The 18,994-nt window shown below is 33.8% G+C and overlaps 1 protein-coding gene across 9 annotated transcripts in view; it reads right to left on the minus strand.

Annotated features, from left to right (window-relative positions):
* AstC-R2 (Allatostatin C receptor 2) overlaps positions 1-8,520 on the minus strand; it is a 104,061-nt gene extending 95,541 nt beyond the window's left edge. For 6 of the 9 annotated variants that reach the window (XM_053769107.2, XM_053769102.2, XM_053769104.2 and 3 more), the window contains exon 1: positions 8,363-8,507. The gene's annotated coding sequence lies outside the window, so the exon portion shown is untranslated. Of the gene's footprint in view, positions 1-8,362 lie in introns of all 9 variants that reach the window. The other 3 variants (XM_053769101.2, XM_053769103.2, XM_053769105.2) reach the window with 3 other exon arrangements.
* Between the last annotated feature and the right edge of the window lie 10,474 nt (positions 8,521-18,994).

Genomic DNA, 18,994 nt, shown 5'->3' on the forward strand with positions numbered 1-18,994 from the left:
AGTATTTATAAGCTGCGGTCGTAATAAGATCACCGTCTTTCAATTAGCGACGTCGTGGTACCTATCGGGTCGTCGGTTGATTGAAAAGTCAATAGGATTTGGAGACTCCAATTTATTGGCTTTATACCGAAGTTGTAATTATGAAACCAAAACAATTACATTTTTTATCATTTCTTTGTTATGTATTTTTTTAGACTTGTATATTTTGTCATTATGATTTATAATAAAGTGAAATAACAACACGCGGACAACGATTTAATTTTTATTTTAGAAAAATAAAATGATACCACGACAAGGCACGCACGTATCAACGTAATGAACCATTTTATTTTGCCCTATTGCAAAGTGTACCAGTGTATTTCATTGTATTTACCCTAGGTACATACACACACGTATGCCTCATTTTATATAATTTGCAACATTTATTTGTGTTGGCAGTCGTACGAAAAATTCAAAACACGTTCCCAGTTTTTGCTTTAAAAAATAAACGAACAAATCAGAATGAACAGAGGAATGTGACGGCCGAGCTGATGTGAATATGAAGGTGATTGGCGTACAACACGAGAGTGCCTTCTCGACGGGAAATCCGCCTGAGGACTGATAAACAATATCAACAGGCTGATAGGATATGCGACAATACGACACTTCGTACAAAATAAAATCGTATATTATTTTTTACGTAGCTTAATATGGTGCGAGTGTTTTATTGTTACTGTCTTCGTGTATCTTCGTGTATACGAACAGACAAGGGATATCAGTTAAATATGTATTTAACTAATAAAATAGGACATATCAAGTTCTATTTCAATCGACAATAGAAATCGAGTCATAAATTCATGTTAGACAGGATGTCGCTTTGAAACTTTATTGAAAACGTCAGGAGTAAGCCAGGGGCAAAACCACAGATTTCCTCCTAAGTAATATATAAATCAGTGGGCAGAACAATAGGCTGTAATCATGTTTCAGAGATCACTGTGTTTGACGCCACGCTACAAAGCTTTTGAATTAGAAGTATTAATAGATACGACCAGACAATGAACTGTTACGTAAAGGATGTTGCAAGGTTTTTTACTACCCGCTAACTGAGGAAAACCTGCTAAGAATGATATATTTTCTGTTTTGTAACAGGTATTTTCTGAAAATGCGATATTAGAAAATGTTTTTGGAAGTAAGAATCCGTGTTCTAATATTTTTATATCAGAAAAACGTATATTCATTCAAGTAAAGAATTTTTCTGTTCATTTCTTTAAAATAAAGTCCTAAGTCTGTATTTATTAAATTAACCCGCAACCCAATCCTATAGACACATTTTTCTGATCATAGCTGAAAGTAAAAAAAAAAACATAAAACATGTTAAGAAGACAATTGTCGAAATATATTTTGAAAACATAAATTAGTTATATACGTACTATTTCAATTTTATATTAAGTAGGTGTTTAAATACAAAAAGATTGACTTAACTTAAAGCATAAAAATCTTGTTACGTTCGTGCGAATTTCTTCTTTTCTCGGAACTTAAACCGACTAAACCTATTTCTGAACTACAAAATATTTACAAAACAGAAAAATCCTCAACTCGAAAAATAAATAAATATTGGTAAAGTAGAGAAGGTTAATGTCGTGTGTAAAAGAGACGAAAAGTGAAAGGGATGCAAACATAATATGAAAAGGGACTAAATTAACAAAGTGCTGTTCATAATTAGTACCTCTCTATAACCATTAAATAGTATACTAATCAATAATATTAATAAATGGACAACACTCAACGGCCCAAACTAAGTATCGCGTGTGCGATGGACACAAAAACACAGAACCGCAGACAAATATTTGGTGGGAATCGAACGATATTCGTTGTTAATAGCCTGCGCCCGCGTAAGTTTTGAAATCACATTTGCTATTTCTATAATTTACACCGTTGTATACAACAAATAAAGTTGTGCGCCACTTACTAAATTAAAAATGGCGTCCAGTGTTAACAACACGTAATTACTTGTTATTCGCACGAAAGTGGATTTAGGATTATAAGCAATTGGATTACTTTATACGTCACTCCATTACTGGCTTTTATTTCGGTTCCCGGTATGTTATGTATTATGAAGTATAATTCATTTGTACCTTTTATTAGTTTAATATTTTATATTTTAGCGATGCGATTTAGGTTTCGGGAATAAATTGTCTAAATAATATTGAAAACTAACTTCAAAAGAAGAAAGCATAGAAACAGACAGATGTAGAGGAGGCCTTTGTTTTATACTATAGTGATGTAGGTCGGTCATAATATTTGTAAATTTGGGTGCAAATTTTGTTTTATGGTCAATATAATTTGGGGACATCACATTAACTGTTACAGTAGTTAGCAGACGTTTTATTGACTTTTCAAGAAAAAATTGAAATCAACTCAGTAACATTATGATTTGGGGCTAGTTTGTTAATGGATTAAAATCATCAATTGCATGAGTGTAGACACGCCTTTGGATACATTCGTTGCAATGTGATTGCTAATGTTAGCAAACCAAAGCTGAGCCTGCTAGGTAACTCATCAAGTTATAGTATGATGTTCAAGTCCGCACACCACTGGCCAGTCCTTACTTCATTATCTATTCACACCCACGAAACTGGATTGTATCTCCTAGGAGTCCTAAATAAATCTGTGAGGAAATAATTGGGTGCGGATCGAGAAGACGAAGATTTATAACTCATGTGGGCCCTTAATGGAGAAACGGGGACAGGCCCTAGAACATGGGCGAATTGGGCCAATGTTATTTGACAGAAATGTTTTAATTAAGTGGGTAGCGTGTGCTTCCGCCCTCGAGTATAACCACTACATATTCTCCTGTGTATATCGTACGACGCGACTAAGGCAAAAATAGCATTTCCAAAAAGGTAGGTTTTGAAATCATAAGAAAATTTCAATTCAATATGAAAAGTTCTTTATTAATAGTAAAAGATATTTTAACTGATAGAGAACTATTAATATTTTCTATTTTCGGCACTCAATGTCTCGAATTTATTAATACGTAGCACTAAGTTAATAATACTGTAATAACGGTTCGTGTTAGTACAAAATGTGCATTAGAGCATCAATATAACTTTTTGAACGTACATATCGATAATTCGATACATCGACATTTGCAGCCGGGCCTAGCGTGCCACTGTAATCACTCGTTGCCACCGATTGTATCGCGACAGAAACCTTACCTTAATTACGCGATTAATTGCTAGCTGCAGTCTTAATCTCGTAATGGTTTGTTTGAGGAACGAGCACAGTAATATTCCGATTCGCTGATCAAATGGAACTATGGCAATTTGACAAGTTTATGAATATGAATTTATATTGAATTGTTTTTTATTTCATTTATATAATGATGTACACGTTTGAATCACATTTGAGAGTTTATAAGCTAATTATAGTGGCGCAGTGGTAAAGTTCTTGCAACTGAACCGAGAGGACCCGGGTTCGATCCCCGGTCGGGTCATGATGAAAATTATCTTTTTCTGATTGGCCCGGGTCTTGGGTATTTATCTATATATGTATTTGTTATAAAATATAGTATCGTTGAGTTAGTATCCCATAACACAAGTCTCGAAATTACTTTGGGGCAGCTCAATCTGTGTAATTTGTCCTAATATATTTTATTTATTTATTTATAATCGGTACCGTTGCCTACTTTTTAATTTTGTTCTTATGGAACTAGTAAAGGGTTAAGCTTTATTAACTTTGACTACGAATCGTCTCCACCATTAGTCATCTGTATACTGGGTGTCCCGAAGTACATGACATGTCTTCTTCATTCACGATAATTTTATTGAAGTAGTTTGACAACATGTCTTTTTTTTCACTACATTAAGCTGAATGGATGAATAGAATTGTAAAGTGAAATCCAAAAATTTTAACAACTAAACCTCTGCAGTAATTCAAACTTCCGAAATTTGTCATCCTCGGTAAATTAAGTTAATTTCCTTAAAATACCAAGGAAGGACCAAGTATTTGTCCGTTTATTTTTAACCTTCATAAAAGACTGAGGCGGTTTTATCTACATTGGCTCCGCCCAGAGGGTCTGAAACACGAACTAATCAAATTCTGCGGTGTGTACCAAAGGTTTCATTGACGGACTTTCCGCAAACTCCGAATTTGGTAGTAGGCATGTTTTGGGGGTCCCGCAGCTGCCACCATAACACCAAGATTTACACCCTAGCCGCACATCATAATCCAAGATGCTTTGTTTCCGTATTTGACACCAATATTCTTATTATAATTCAATCTGCCGTATCAAGATTCGAAATATCATGTCTCGTTTCGGGAGATATTAAATTTGATTAAAAGCTGAAGGAACACGACTTCCACGTTTATTCCATTGAGATCGAGTGAAATATTGACACGGGTGTGACGGGGCCCTTTCAAATTCATTATATTTTCTTTTCAGTACTGAAATGTATGTACGCTACAATGTAAATGAGAAAATGGGATCAGATTTTTTTTAATCTCTCTAAAATATATTTGTCCAGCCAGTTCTCATTACGGGACTATGAATCGTTTAATTACTTTACTACAAACACTTAATTACAAATTAGTAGATACAATTTGCTGGACTAACCCGAGAAATTTTAAAAGGATTACAATAATTTCCTTAGATTTGAATCTTGAATCTAAAAAGGATTTCACAATGCATTAATTCTACGAGGTAACCGGTTGATCATTTATTTCTGAAGTTTCATTATTTATTACTTCTCCAAGAAAAGATTTTCTAAGCTACTTTAGCATATGTATATAAAAGTTTAGTACGCTAATCAAGTTTTTTATGTCGTGGGAGAGAGTGGTCGTAAACTGTCACTTAACCAAATATGGATATCTCGGAAATATATATAGTTCGTTCTGAATTATTTCGTTTTATACCTGGCAGTAAAGTCTGATAACCTGGAAACTAGAATCAGGGTGCGAACTGAAAGCTACTGTATGACTTTATGGTTAAAATTCATATTCGAATATCAGGCAGCTTCAGCTTTGCATCTTAATAAAAAACAAGGAATATGTCTTGTTACCCGAAGGATTTTAATTATTTTTTGCTTTTTATTCGATATTTACCTTCAATAAAATTATATCTTTACAGCGGTAGTAGAAGACATGCAATTTTCTTGTGATTTAAATTCTTTGAAACATTAAATAAGGTCCAAATATAGTACATATATCCTGTAAGCGACGACTTCAATCAACTAAGCATTTAAGAACATTGTTCTTATCGGTAGAGCAGCCTCCACTTATATGTTCGTATGTGACGGCAATAGCTGTGAGTTTGCAACCATTTCCTATAGCTTAAGGTTCGGTCGAATATAACAAAGTCGTCCAACTTCCAACTGTCTATTCCTCTGTATGCTTAAATCTATAAAACTACGCAACGGATTTTGATGCGTGTTTTCAATAGTGTGATTTAGTGTGAAGATTTAGTTGTATAATTAACGGTTTTACCCGACATGGTTTCGTCCGAGCGAAGCCGGGCGGGCCACTAGTGAAGCATAAGTAAATTTGTTGCTTAGTAAACCGATGTTTAGTTCGTTACACAAAACTAAACTAGAAAGCCACTTTATATTTACTCTTATGATCATATTTTCTTTCACTCCTTTCCCTCCGGATAACATCAACATCTCGGGGAATATAACTTACGGCCTGTATTGGATATCGGATTATTCTCAGCGAGACGTTGATGGAGTGATCCCTGAACCAACAGTGGCGGCTCTGCCTCCCGGCGATGTTCTGGTTGTGGACGATGTTTTGGTTTTGAAAATTTTATAAATTTGTGACAAAATGATTGACTGACGTTGATGGTAGAAGCTTTTACGTGTGTGTGACAAATTGAGAAATAAATGCGAGTGATGTACCCACGCAGACAACCTTAGTACCAAGGTCTACCTCTGGTAAAATCTGATAAGATATTTATTTTTACTGTGTTTTAACTGTGTATAAATATAATGCCATCAAAAACATGCTGTAAAAACACCAAGTCTCGCAGCTCAGTTTTTCTATCGTAAAAAGTTGTTGGATCTATGTAATACCAAGTCGGTTAATTTATTTAGTCCCTACTTAAGAGACCTTCTGTCTTAAGTTATTATCATGTCAATGTTAAAAATCTTTTGCGTTTTAAATAAATAGCTTGGCCATCACATGAAAACACAATGTATGTTACAAGTAATACATATTATAATTAAAGATTAGCTCCAATGTTTTCATGTAAAATATGTCTGTTAACTACATCTTATTTGCGAATACATCGAATATTAATTGTGTCTCTTTCAACACAGCCATCCTGTAATCAATACACCTCCAGCCGTATCATTATAGTCTTTGTCGACAATCCCATTCACCATAAATTAGGCCGGGCCAATTTGAATCAAGACAAGTCATGAATGGGATGGGCGACCTCGATTGAAGTTTGATTATACGCTAACTCTATCACTAGGATATATAGTGATTCGAGCGCAGAATTTAGGATCTTCATTATTCGGATTTATATGTTTAAGATAACTTTAATCGGTTACTGGCTATATTTTTACATGGACTGACTTCTTTACGAAAACTAACTGACATCATCTCTTCTGCTAGAAGAGTTGACGATTTTAAAACGACTAAACGCATAGTTTTTAAACACTCATAATTCAAATAAAAAGTAAATAAAAATCGGTTCAGCCGTTTGGCTGCTACGATGCCACGGACAGACATACAGACAGAAGTTATAACTCATTTTCACATTTTCGGTTTATGTTAAGGAAAACCTTAAGAAACATTTATGCTAAATAAATGATTTTCTCTGAAATAAAATCTATTTTTTCCTTTGAAAACATGTTATTAAAAGCTTTCGATTGTCATACACGAGACGATATGTTAAACACATAGCCTTAGAGCTTATGACAGCCTTAAGCTTGTCTATCTACGATATTTAGTAAATATTGTAGAAAGACAAGCTTAAGATATTATTTATATTTTGTCGTAAATATTATTTACGTCAATATATCTTAACATGACACCTAATTTACAAGACCATCTCAATTATATACAGACGATGTCACTAAGTGACTATAAAATCTTATACGAATACGATATATTTTGTATAGTATATTTTTGAAGAAAACATGACTATTATAAGCACTTTAAGCTAATTATATGCATGATTTTATATAAAGATCGCTGCCCGCGACTACGTCTGCGTTTTAGCGATAGAAGGTTTAGTCTAATCATTGTTTTGTATTAACGTATACGTAGTCTATATAGAATATTTATTTCCTAGTATTTCATGAATTCAAAATTAAATTAATGAAAAAATATATTTTTTTTCTCTTAGTTTTACAATAAAGAGAGTTGTGGTTTCACACAACCACAAATATTATATATTTTTTATTAAAGATTTAAATTATATATAAAATTATTAACATTCACGTTTATCGTGACAATGATAGGATTATTGATTTGATTGTGAAATTATTTATTGATAAATTACAATATATACCTAATTTAAGGTTTTAAACAATAAGGAACTAGTTAAAAATGCAGCGAACCCAATGTTTTTGTTTATCATTTTTTAATATATAAAAAAAAGATCTTAATAGACGCGTGCGAAGCGCGCCTCGAACAAAAGCTAATACATTAATCGTCTTAGTCCTAATCAAACAAAGAGTTTAAGCCAAACAACAATATTAGCGCACACTAAACACATCGTGATAAGTTATCTCGTTCACAGGTGTGCGCAAACACGGGCTCAGGCAGGTCAAACATGGAGGAACTGAGCACGCGACTTGTTAAGATGTGGATTCTAATTAATTCGTTGTTTTAAGCAAGGTTTTCAAAATATTTTAAATAATATTATTTATTTTAAGCATAAAATAATCTAAACTCATAATTACTTTCTTTACACTTTATCTAAATCAATCAATCTTCTTGAAATTTCACATATTTGAATGATGAATAAAACCCCGGGAAAACCCTAGTATATAATTGAATAAACTTTATTCTAAAACAGTGAAGATTGCTCTTAGATTTCTGAAAAAATATCCCATGTTTCAGTATGTTTCTTGTCACACACGTCTTCTCCAGCAGCCTTTACTGCATTGACATCTATCTCCATTCTATTTGAAAAAACTTAAACTTAACTCGTTTAATTTAAAATTTGCCTAGTTGTATTGTGGCGAAAATTTGTATTAATATATATAAGCTTTATCCGTCCTCATGGCGTATTATTTTCAAACATTATAAATAATTTAAAACGAGCTTTTCGACAATCCATAAGTAAATTTTTAATAAACATCTATATCAATAAATAAACTTCGATTACGAAGTAATTTAAAAAAAAAATATTTTAATTTTTTAATAAACTTACCTAAATCTCTTTCAAAACCAACTCTCACATCACAACAAACTTCATAGAACTTAAAACCCACCAAGTTAGATTCGTGACGAGATCGTATTCGGAAAAGTTTCGGCGCAGGCGGCGGCAAAATTTACACGTCTGAACTGGGAGAGCGCGGCGCGCCAACTGAAAAGGCGAGCGACGGGACTCGCTACGACGGGTCGCTACGAGCGTGGTCGTAGCGCGTAGCCGCGTAGCACGCCTACGCCTCGTAGACGACCTCTGAATCGCTGGATTTGTAGGTGGCCCGTCGATCAAGCTATTGGGTAAGATGGAAATTTGGAATATTTCCATAAATTAATAGCTGATTTACACGTGGTTCAATTAGGTATTATTATATATTAGATAGTCATTTATATAATCTATTTGTAGAACTAGGGATGCTGACGAGATATGTAGGAACCCCTCGTACTACTAGTATTTCCAATAAGCTAAGAAGAAACGAAAAGTTAATTGTGCAATAAAAAGGATATTTTGTTTTTATAAATTAAGTAAATATTATTAGTAGGAAAATTTCCTGAGTGCCCATACCTTCTGCTATTTTCAATCCATCATCATCAATCAATCACAGTCTATTATTTCAACAAACTGGACATGTAGCCACGAGATGTATGTATGTTTGTTGAATATTCGAATTTTTTAGTTCAATTTTTTTTTATGTGATGAGTTGTCTTATAGCTATATTATTCTTCTTTGCGTGTCGATGGCAAATCAACGCTCTATTGGGTGCTACCTAAACATTCCTACATTAATGTGGCGTGTGGTTCCGCCCTAGAATGGGACCGTTATATCTACCCGTGAAAGTCGTACGAGGCAACTAAGGGACACACAGAGACAAGATACACAACATTGACAACATGAAAGCTTAACAAATTAAACATATTGCGCTTGAGGCATATAAAGAAATTATGATTTTAGTGTCGACAAGCGTGAACACATGGCTATTTGTGGCAAATGAAGCATAAGCCCCACAATATAGGATATTTTTCCAATTTATGAAGAGGAATGTAATCACAAAAATATATTTCATGATTAAGAAAACGCATAACCCGATAAACTCCTTCAAAAAGGTTTTTTTTTTGAAAATTTCCATATAGCTGTCTGAAAATGTTGTCTTTATGAAGTTACCGCGGAACCCGTCGTGGGAGTCCCTTTATGAACATTTGTCTCAATAAAGTTAGAAATCCGCAATAAAATGAAAATGAATTTGATGGCATCACCCTCCGAAGGAGTTGCAAAATAAATGCAAAGAGTTATTTTTGTTTTTATTGCACTTAGGCTTGAATAGATTTGAAAATTATGGTGTATTATTGCTGTCTGTCTGGCTTTCTCTCTATGAACATAAATGACAAACAAATTTTAACTGGTAAATTGTACGGAGAGTGAAGTATGTGACCCTCGCTGTTATATAACCCTCACTCAATAAGCTCTCACTGTCTCTTTCCAACTAATATGTAATAGAACTAATAAATAATTTAGGACTTTAAAAGTTTGAAACAATTAATTAAAGTGATAAGAAATCGATTCAGTAAATTGGCAGACGTTTTAAAAAATAGAAAAGTACCACAAAGCTTAAAAACCCGCCTCTTTAACTAGTGTGTCCTCCCTACTGTCCTATGGTGCCGAGACATGAACTCTTACAAAAGGAACCATGTACGAGATTGCAGTTGCGCACAGGGCCATGGAACGAGCCATGCTCGGCATCAAATTACAAGATCGAGTTCGCAACCTGGAGATACGTCGTCGAACGAAAGTTCAAGACGTGGTCTCCGGAGTCGCGACATTAAAATTGAATTGGGCACCTGGCTAGAAGGAATGATGGAAGGTGGAGTAAAGCTGTAACCGAGTGGTACCCCGCAGAACTGGAAAACGGAGCGTAGGACATCCGGCAGCTAGATGGGTCGACGATGTAAAGGATATTCCTGGCAACAACTGGATGAGGATGGCTCAGGACAGAGATAGTTGGCGGAGACGGAAGGAGGCCTATGCCCAGCAGTGGGTCACGGAGGGCTGCAGATGATGAAGAAATCGATTGATAATGGTTTCTTTCAGTAAACCATTTCGAATTAATCCATCAAATCGAAATATTTACCATCCCCAGTAAAGTATACAACTCCACAAACAGTATTTTCATATCAATCATCACGGTTTCACTGTTACACAATCCCTTGTAAATCATAAAAATAAGTCGACAAAAGAGAAAGATTACGTAAATTGCATTGTACATTGTATACAAGCCGCGGAATGATAGCGAGTGTTCGTTCAACCTGTTTTTGCTCCGAAACCCGACAGGTGGCGGCCTCTGCTGCTGACGGTACCGCACCGTTGGCAAAAAGAGCATTTCAAACGAATTTCGTATTCCCGGTTTGTGGAGTTCTACTTTTGTAATGTTTTGACTAAATTCGGACAGTGTTCATAGTTGAAGCATAAGGGTGAGTTGCACCGTCAAATTTGAAGTTTACTTTAAACGGTGCGCCACGAATGATTAGACAAAATGGCGTACATAGCGTTTTTCAACGCACGTTAAAGTTAACGTAAAAGTTGACGGTGCCCAACCTAAATGTTTTTCATAAATTGTTTCTCGTGATCATATCAAAGTTTTTCTTTGACCGTTGACCTATTATTGGGTACAAACTTTCATCGAAATTAATTAGTAGTTCTCTCATCCAAACGAGAATTTATTTTATTTTAGCGAAAGGACGCTGTGTTAGTATAAATGATCACGGCGATAATTTAGGTCACCACTAAACTAATATGCCCTAAGAACGAAACAGGTCGGGTCACTGAATTACAGTGAGCAGTAGTCTGGCATGAGCCTTCGATTAGGGGCCAGAACTAATGAACCACATCGCTGTCGTTGTGGGGAAGATGTCGACCACTTGGGTCACTTGGGCATGACACTCATTCCGTGGAAAAATTGGCGGTCGTTGGTGTGGGATGCGACGTGCGTGGTACATACAGTAGCTCCATCCCACGTAGCAGCGACTGCCTGTAAGGCTGGTGCTTCTGCGTTGGCGGCAGAGTCCGGCAAAAGGCGTAAATATGCATAATAAATATGAGTCATGGTTACATTTGAAATACAATTCAAAATAAAAATGTAACTAATTTTAGGTTAATTTAGTTGTTCCATAATTTGTATATTTTCTTATAAGTAGTTTAAATTTAGAATATGTTGAAAAATACAAAATCTAGCCATTTGCACCATACTTTGATAACTATCGTTTTTGTAAAAACATATTTCAGTATTGCGAATGACAAGCGTGTTGTCTGTACATTTTATTTATAGACAAGATATTTACGGTTCGCAAAACGCTCCGTCATCACGCCGAAATGAAACGTTACAGATGGATTGATTCATTACATCTCAGTTACGAAATTATTCTTATTTCAATTTATGTCATAAGATCATTTAAATGACACTGGCAGTAGAAAAACTATTCTTTTTTACATAAGTTAGTTTTTACGGTTCCATAACTTTATATAACGAAATTAGAAGGAAAACCTAAGTTGGCTTTATAAGTTTACGAGTGATAGTCGACCAACTGCATTCTCCTATAAAACATCGAACAACTCCATGGAAAATACGGAACCCTACACTATGCGTGGCGCGACACACACTTGGCCGGTTATAGGATGTTTGAAAGCTTTGTGTTACAGGATCACTAACACTGGTGTCAGATTTTATTCAAGTCGCTTAAAGGCATCTGATATGCTTTTTCATTAGTAAAAGCATATCAGATGCCTTTATGGGACTTGACAAGAAATATCAATCTATTTTAGCACTAAAATATGCTAAAATAGATTGATATTTCTTATTGCATACACAAATAATAATTAACCAGTGGTTTCCTACAGATGTTGTTTTTGTTCTTCACCGAAAGCAGTACCACCAAATATCTTACACCGAACCTCTTGCTCTATGAATACTATTAATAGCACGAATAGAATTCGAACCTAGGACCTATAAATCAGAGGCGGTCATGTTATCTACCTGACCTTCGCTTCAAATGATTCCTATGTCCAATGTCTACGTCGTATGAAAGATCTGTCAGAAAAATTGCATGGGAATAAAGCATACTAGATGTTGCCCGGGGCTTCGCTCCCATGGGAATTTTGAGATAAAATATAGCCTATAGCAATCTTGGATAATGTACCTTTCTAATGGTGAAAGAATTTTTGAAATCGGTTCGGTAGTTTCAGAGATTACCCGCCTCAAACATACAAACTCCCAATACCACCAATACGCTTACCTATACTTAATACGTTAAACTAGCTTTGCTCTCGCATACTTATAACGATAACCTTGTGTTTATATAAACAACTGTCCAGTTTCAGTTTGGACCTGACCAGCTGGCTTCGTCAGATGTAGACAGGTTTCAAGTGCAGATCCCTAGCTCCCTATTGTAACCTGGATATTGTGGTACATCAAGGTTGTGTATTAATGATTCAGTTCTGTAGATTAGACACTCGAGTTAGAATCACTCATGACTATCGCATATTCACACCTATATACAAGTACCACAAATGTTTTACAATGTTCCGGAATGCTAATTAATTTTAGTACTATTTTCATTATTTTTGAAGAGCGGGACCAGCCAGACAATTTTTTTTGTATACTTAAATGGCTATACGTGTAAAAAATTGAGAGAGAAGAGTTCAAGGAATAATTAATTGATTTTCTAAAATGAATAAAATGTAGTCACTCCAGTTTATACCATCACCATATATTTTTTTCAGGATTTCAGATAAATATTTTTTTATTAAAAAATATCCGTCCACTATACCGTTATTGCTCGTGTACACAGGTACAACTATAATCAGGTGCATTCGGCGCGAACCACTTAGCTTTTCGTTCTAATGACCTTTTACAGCAAATAAGAGAGCTTTTCCAGCAAAGCTATAAAGAGTCGATTGTCATCCTCCCTCGAAAGCTGTAAGCTTCTAAGTACCGGTAGTTCTAAACTTGTGAATAAAATACGGTACATGCTTTAGGTTCGAATTAGCCGGCTCGACCCAAAAGAGTGAAAAGCTCTTAACTTCAACGGACATCTAAAACACACACGTAAGTACTGACACTTCTTTATTTGCAGTATTTTCCTGACAGAAACGAGTATAAAGTTTTTTATATTGCCATCTATTTCATATTTAACTTATCAATTCGTGAGTTCTATAGCTCACTTTGTCAAATGACAATGTAATAAAAGTGCTGTATGAGCATTTTTTTATATATTTATTTATTAAATTTTAAAGCGGTTTTCTAAAAACTACAACAAATCAACCTGATACACTTCGAGCAAATACCGGTGCAGACTATACGAAAAAAGTAAAAAATATTTGCTTATGTTAGTGAGTATTATTACAGTTATATTGCCGGCTCCACACTATCCGCGAACAGTTCTCCAAACTTTGGTGAATTCAGCATACATTACATAATATTTTGGCAATTAAGAGTGGAATTCATGCGGCTAGATTCAACAAACACAATGGGCCAGGAAAATGGAAATAAAAGCATTTGAAATCGACAAATACCCTCATGTTCTAAACACATTCAGCCCACACGCAATCGATGTCGCAGTCCGCTGACATAATCGATTCAATTAGTCCACACAAATAGGAGACGCGTCGTCTCATTATGTCCACCTTCATTACTGGCGCTAAAGGATTTCCAGCTAAACATTTGCTGAAAAACAGATCTAGCACGCCTTTGCAACAGCTAAATATTACAGGATTTCTGTTCTGTCATTTATTCTTTGCATTTTGAGGTTTTGAATATAAATATAACGAAATGTATAAATATTTCATTGTAATTTTCATTCGAATTTGTTTATTTCTTATTTTGCAGTAATTATAATGATAAATCATTTATTGTCACACCAAAGATTCAAAGATGAAGCAAGGAAGTGTACATAACATGTATCCCAATCCTAAATGCAGTTGAATTAAGTTAAAGTGCATTTTGTTAACAGTTTATATGAATTAGTAATATTTTGCAGCTGGCATTGCTTTTTGTACCTAAAGCTATTTGTCTACATCTATATATAAACGCGTATAGACGACACACGGACAACAGACACCGAGTCAATATTTCATCGTATCCAATCGCTGTCCGCGCCAAACTAAATGTTGACAGAATCTATTTTATACACTGCAAGAGTCAACACATTTTTGGTTTATCTCTTTTTGTATCCGTCTGCCGACAAATTGTTTGGTTTATATTTTGAAGGCTCTAATTGTTATACCATTCTCACTAATATACGTACATATATGGTGTGATTATTTATAATTGTTGTTACTTAAAAATGGTTTTTCTAAAACTACTTAGCAATGTTAAAATGATAACGACAATATTTTCAATTGAAATAAAAAGAATCTGTCATTTTGCGAAATAAACCCAACATCGTTCACATTAGGAAATTAATTTTGCGAATGTCCAACATCAAGACGTTTTTATTATTACTTAAATGTTAATTTCTCTTGACAGTGCTGCGATTTTTCCGGTTTACCCGACGACCGACCGAAACCGCGACATGTCTTTTCATATTGCGTAATGTTTATTTGGAACATCATTTCATTTTCCGTATTTAACACACAAGTATATAATAAACACCACTCAACTGCTCACACTAAGTTAGCACTAAGGGTGGGCCGTTGCGAATTGTTCATTTGTAACATCGATCACGACACGAAACAAACAAATCGAACACAGAAACGAGCGTTACCCAGAAACGCAGACAAATATTTGTGATAGCATGTACCAATTTTTGACCGTGTTGGGAATCGAAACCTGAACCTCGATATAGTGGACGGGGGTGGTGACCACTACACCATCGAGATCTAAAAAGTGTCGTGTAGTTTAAACATTCAGAAGAAACTCTAAAATAAATTATATTCCTGCCGCTGGGCGCAGCTGGAGATATAAGTAGCGTTTTATTCGCACGTAAAAATATTTAACAACTTTTTTTATTAAATTCTGAGAAAACTGAATGTCTCGTGCCCCCGTTGTGAACAATTATTGGATGTTTTGCGAAACATTTGTACCAAAGATATCACGTACAAATAACTTGATAGAAATAATAAATTAACAAATAAAAACGTATATTCTATTGTTTCAATTATCAAAGTGTATTTAAAATACATAAAATTTCATAAATAAGAGACATGAAAATCTGATAATAAAAAAATTGATTCATGTTGTGCAATCATGCGACGCCGCCGATTGCATCCGACCACAATAGAAACCAGAGGAGTACTGAAACTGTTTGGTGTCTACGTAGGAATAAATAAATAAATATATTAGGACAAATCACACAGATTGAGTTAGCCCCAAAGTAAGTTCGAGACTTGTGTTATGGGATACTAACTCAACGATACTATATTTTATAATAAATACATATATAGATAAACATCCAAGACCCGGGCCAATCAGAAAAAGATCATTTTCCATCATGACCCGACCGGGGTTCGAACCCGGGACCTCTCGGTTCAGTGGTAAGAATCTTACCACTGCGCCACCGAGGTCGTCAAAAGGAGGCTCATATTCGAATTCGAATGTACACATATATGAAACTGGATATCGTGCATATATGAAACTCAGGACGATATCCAGATACTATCCGGACTCGATCAAAAATGAGTGTTCACACGCCATCGACTTTGGTCCAGCGCCAGCTTATAGCAATACAGAGTTTATTTCTTTTTTCAAATAGACAACATTTACTAAACACGATTACATCAGCTCAACATAAATATTACTAAGAAACTTAAATATAATATAAATAAAACAAGGAACGTACCAAAAAGTCGAAGGCGTTCTACATTAATTGATTGAATCCACGTTGGATAAAAGTTCTTATGAAACATCGTGAGTGGGCCGCATTGACTCGTCAAATTAACGGAGATTGTTTTAAAGGGGTGCCGAGTGACGCCGACCCGAAGAAAATTTAATTTTATCTAATTTCGAACATTCAAATATCAAAACAATTTTGAATTTGCAATTTTAATTTGAACATCGTAATATATATTTAAATTGGCTATAAAAAATAAAATCTATTACTATATTTAATAATACATTATTATAGACATTTATATCAGACAGTTATTATCAACAAAATTTGGCATAGAATAGGTCACTTACTACAACTATATACATGTAATGAACCAGATACTTTGTCTCACTTATAATAAGTAACAGAAATACACATATATTATAATTTAAAATCTTTTTTATCAATTTTTTTATCGCATGCTCTGTAAGACTGGTAAACATGTATGATTCAAATTCGCATTTTTTCTCATCTTTAGTTCAATTTCCTGTTTCCCGTTGCGCGTCTCGTCCCGCAAACAAAAATTACAGACAAAAATTTCCAAAACTATATTTTCGTCATCTATATCAGTAACTAAGTACATTCCATGAAGAATTTAAATAAAAATCCAATGTACAAATTCAAATTTATTATATGTATTGAGTATTGATTAATATCATAAACAAAACCTCCCAGTTTACTGAAGCCGCAAAAACAAAAAGCAAATCCAGTCTCAATAGGTAGATATAATTCTCGAGTTATTTCTGAAGCAATCCATTTGGAGAACACTTGAGTGAGAAAATTAAACTTAAACTATTGGGATTATTACAGGCTGGATTTAATTTTCTGGCATTCAGTTCTGTGGTTTCTCGCAAACCAATTTCTAAGTAGTTTATACCACTGGAGTTTAATTTGGTGTACCTAGACCGGATTGTTTTAATCTTATTTATTTAACAGTACACATAGAAATAGTAAAAAGGAAAATAAATATAAAGGAGTTTATTTTAAATGAAATATTCCGTAAGGCTGAAGTTTATTTATCTGGATTTATCAATTGGAAGAATAATATAGCAAGTCTGTATTATTTTATGTAAATGTATTTTATGATACGAATAGATATATTTCTAAGTTTTATTTCTACCTGAAAAATTTTTTACGCAATCTTTATCATTAATATTAACAGACATGTATTTTTAGCGCATTGTAAGACATTATGACAATAAAATAATTGTCATTTACATTTTCTTAAGATATATTTAAAAACAGGTTTTTCACAACACCAATTAAATTTACAGAGTAAAACTATGATTTTGATCAAAATACCGTGGGACGCGACCTCAGACATAGAAAACGTATATTCGTATTGTCGCAGACTTAATATAAATAACGTAATCTAAACTAATGAGTGTGCTGCGGCAAGGCAAAAAAGCTATAACTCAGTGAGTTTTTGCGCGTGAGTACAGACACACAGATTTCCAATTATTGCGATCTAGGTAACATATACATATTGACCATACTGTAATAGTTTAGTTATTTTGCCGGCATTTGCCCGACATTAAACCTCCGCGACATTAAACCTAAAGTTAATTTATTTATTTTTTACTTTTGAAATATTGATTGCTGACACTGGTTACATTATTAAATTAAATAGATTGTACGCAACATTGTGTAATAACATGTTAAAAATTAAGCAGATTCGAGGTGACGGCTCTTGAGCTATAAATAGCCAAAATGGAATATTTTTTTTATTATGGTAATTCTCGTTTGGCTGCTGACTTGAGGGATTTGCGTGGGTCTTTCGGGCTTTGATTTCAAAACAACTTAAGCTGGGGTCGCTGATTTTTAAAACGTTTTTTTTTTTACTGAATCAAAATAATAAACTATTTTTTAAATTTATCGTCTGTTAAAAAAATTAAAAATAAACAAGGACTATCAGAAATATATCTTTTTCCAACAACCGCATCAAAGTGCTGCGGTCGAAACGAAAATTTAAAATTGTACATTTATCTACTTTTAAAATTGTACATGTTGATTTGTAGTATCATAAAATTGCGACAAATGCAATTAAAGTACAAAAAACTTACGATAAATGAATATAAATAAATAAATGAAATTAAACATATACTTATATGGTTATATATTGTATTTCATTTTATTCATATAATATGGGTACTTATAAATTAATTAATTACATTTATTTATACATAAAAATACAGTAAAAAATTCAAAAGTATCTAAGTATGTAAATATGAAAATAAATTCGAAATTTTTAATATATTAAGATTAAAATAGTAAAAATATGCATAAATTCAAAAATGTACATAAATTAAAGTCATATTAAATACTATTTTAAATAATTTTTATTGTGTCAATATAACAATTGATTACCCTTTTGAACACCTTTTCTCCTGCAAATCAATATGGCGGCAAACAAGGCGTCTTTTAGAATGCATTAGCGATCCACGTATCTTCTTACTTTTAAAGTGGAGCGGGATATTGGAAAATTATAGTACTAAAGTCAGGTAGGAAATTGTAGAATATTGCTGCCGCTCTTGGGAATTTCAAATATTATAAATACAAAGTTATATTGAAAGTTTTCCATTCGCGGTCGCTTCCCGTTAAGTATGATAAAAATGTCATATCAATTTTTATTTTACTGCAAGTAAAATAATATTGAAAATGCAGATCTATTTTTTAACATCCTCTGTATAAAACCAGGCAACAATTTAGTTTAAACTTAACGGCTTTACAAATAAATACGTAAGAAATATTCTCGACTTATTATTTTAGAACGACAATT

This window comes from Plodia interpunctella, chromosome 3, assembly GCF_027563975.2.
Source record: "Plodia interpunctella isolate USDA-ARS_2022_Savannah chromosome 3, ilPloInte3.2, whole genome shotgun sequence".
NCBI classification, from domain to species: Eukaryota; Metazoa; Arthropoda; class Insecta; order Lepidoptera; family Pyralidae; genus Plodia; species Plodia interpunctella.